General features: G+C 38.7%; 1 protein-coding gene across 12 annotated transcripts in view; it reads left to right on the forward strand.

Moving 5' to 3' along the window:
• The window catches only part of rbm47 (RNA binding motif protein 47), a 43,308-nt gene that overhangs the window by 26,483 nt on the left and 14,123 nt on the right, over positions 1 to 2,702 (forward strand). Inside the window, exon 1 of one of the 12 annotated variants that reach the window (XM_008413271.2) lies at positions 149 to 185. The exons of the other annotated variants lie outside the window; for them this stretch is intronic. The gene's annotated coding sequence lies outside the window, so the exon portion shown is untranslated. Of the gene's footprint in view, positions 1 to 148; positions 186 to 2,702 lie in introns of those variants that run through there. 12 annotated transcript variants of the gene reach the window in all.

Raw genomic sequence — 2,702 nt, forward strand, 5'->3', positions numbered from 1 at the left:
ATGTGTGTGTGTGTGTGTGCGTGTGTGTGCATGTGTGTGTGTGTGTGTGCGTGTGTGTGCCTGTGTGTCGGTGTAAAGGAGGCTGGACTCTGTGCTCAGTGCCCTGCTGTACCTGTCTCTCATGGAGGTGGACTAACACTCCCTGAGCAGGCAGCCAGGCAGCGGAGCGCTGTGGAGCAGCAGGGGTAGATATCCTCCTATCTGACCACTCTCTGCTTCTGCTTCCTCTTTTCTCTCCCACCACCATCTCTCTCTGCTAGGTCACATCTTTCTCAAGATTTTTTATTTTTTTGCTGTTCTCCACTCTCACTTCCCCCCTTCTGTTCTGTTTGTCTTTGCTTCGTGGAGCTCTGCAGTCCTTCGGTGCCAACTTTCTGAGGCTTCAAATGGAATGAGGATATTTGTTTAATGAATTATACCTCTTAATGTGTCAGACATTTAAAGGATGGCGTAGGCTTTTGTTTGCCTGACTCATTAAGTACCTTTGGTGCTGTTGATTCATGTTGTGCTTAAATTCAGCAGCGTTGTGGCTTACAGTTTAAGCATTAGTGTTGTCTTTGATCCCGTCCTGCTGATTTGTGACGCTGCTTTCCGCAGCTGCTGGGATCAACACCGCTAATCGATTGCCTCCACATGTCCATGTGTGCATACAACAAAGATATCGCCTTCCTTTGGCCTGTTTCTGTCAGTACGCCGGCTCAGGATCAGTCCTGAGCCGGCGTACTGACAGACAGTCAGATGTTTAACAGTCAGCTAAACATCTGTAGCGTTTCCTGCTCTTTCACATGTTGCAGTTTGGCTTCAGATGATACGATAATCTTGAGTAAAAACACCATGGTTACGCATTGTTGTAGTTTTAATGTGAGGTTTAAGAAGCAAAATATTATCTCTTTTTCTAGTTCTGTTTTGTTAAAGTAATAAAAATATAGCAAAATTATATCAGATGAGATTAATAGGTTATCTGCTCAAGTAGGCTTTGGAGTTCAGCGTGGCGTTACCTTGATAAGAAAGGTTGGTGATGCTACTTTAGTTTCCAAAGCATTAGCATCCATTTTTTTAACTGGAATTATTTCCAAGCAGCCAAATATTTGCTTTTCTTTTTTTTTCCTCAGAGGAAAAAGCTTAGTTAGTTTGTTGCAACCGATGGAGGAGGGGCTGAGCTGTGTAACTCTGCTCCATAAAACCAGAGGATACGCTGGTCACTTTTCAAGGACTTTGAACCAAAGAGTAGGATAGCTTAATGGTTTTTTAAATCCATTACTTTTCAAAACCTTGATATAAACTGATACCTCTAACTGATGGCTAGTGTGAACAAGTAGAATATTTGTTGTTTGGGCAGATTATGTGGAAAAAACATCAATGACAGAAGTTATTTAATGTCAGATCTGTGGATAATTTGGATATATCTGGGCAAAAAGTATGTTTCAGCAGTAGCCAATCTAGATTCATAAAATGATCCTGAAGAAAGCCCATAAAGCCCTTCCTCTGCACTCATAAAACAATCCATTCTCCAACATAAGGGTTAATATGCAGAGAATCAGGTGCTTCTATCAATCATAAACATAAGGTAATGGCCAATCTCCTTCGCAATAACTGAAACACTTACTTCCTTAACATTTAAGTTCATAACCTTTGACCAGGCGAACTCTGTGTCTGAGCTCTGATTATGTTTAACCTGACGAGTGTTAGCCCTTTGGGAGGTTAGAGCCAGAGCTGAGAAATCTCACCTAGATCATCATAACTTTCCATAAGAGTCGTCATCTGTAAATCTTTATATCCTCTGAATAATAGGCTGTGATTTGACTGAGGTTAATTATCTACTAGGTTCTGCTGTGGGTTTCCTCCTTGCCTCTTTCACGCACTAGGACAATTTAAAAGAATGAACATCCAGTGGACTTTTTGATCACAATATCTCTTTTTTTTTCAATGCATTCACTCCCATCTCAGTTTTTGGCTAGCTTTGGTTTTTTGCTACATTTTCTAGATGTGATTAGATTATAAATCCACTCTGACTATGAGATAAAGTTGTCTTTACAACTTTATCTCACTTTATCACCGTCAGATCAGAGGAAGTAAGGAATAATCTTGGGTCATTGTAAGATTTTAGTGTTGTGAGAATATGCTATTTACACAGAGATTGAATACAAAAATATGTAAAGATTATTTATTTACTTTGATTTAAAACAATAAATATGCCACATCTGCTGCTAAAGTAATATTACCACTAAAGTTCAGATCATGTTTTCTATGTCATTTATATAATTGTGTTTTGATGTTTTATGCTGTGATGTAAACATAGCACGAACAGTAAATGAAGCAGAAGCTTTCAGGTGATTCCTGTGCAGAATAAAGTTACACCAGTTCAATGAGCTTCATTTTGGTAAATTAGTTTCTGATTATTACGCTCTGATCGAGTAGCTTAGCCTGCAGTCAGATGCTTGGCAGTAATGCTAATTGTATTTGGTGAACTGTAGAAATCAATTAGCATTAGCCATTGATGGTTAGCTTTTTCCACACCATGAATGTCTTTGTTCTCACAACCAGAAATATATGCAAACAGAAACAAGTTTGTTTATTAGCTGGTTTGTAATGGTCTACAGCACAATTCTTATCACAATAATATTTTTCACTTAATAATGATAATTGGGAACATTTCAGAAACATGAAGCTCCTTATCCCATTTCTACCAACAAATATATATA

Source organism: Poecilia reticulata, linkage group LG1 (assembly GCF_000633615.1).
Source record: "Poecilia reticulata strain Guanapo linkage group LG1, Guppy_female_1.0+MT, whole genome shotgun sequence".
Lineage (NCBI taxonomy): Eukaryota > Metazoa > Chordata > Actinopteri > Cyprinodontiformes > Poeciliidae > Poecilia > Poecilia reticulata.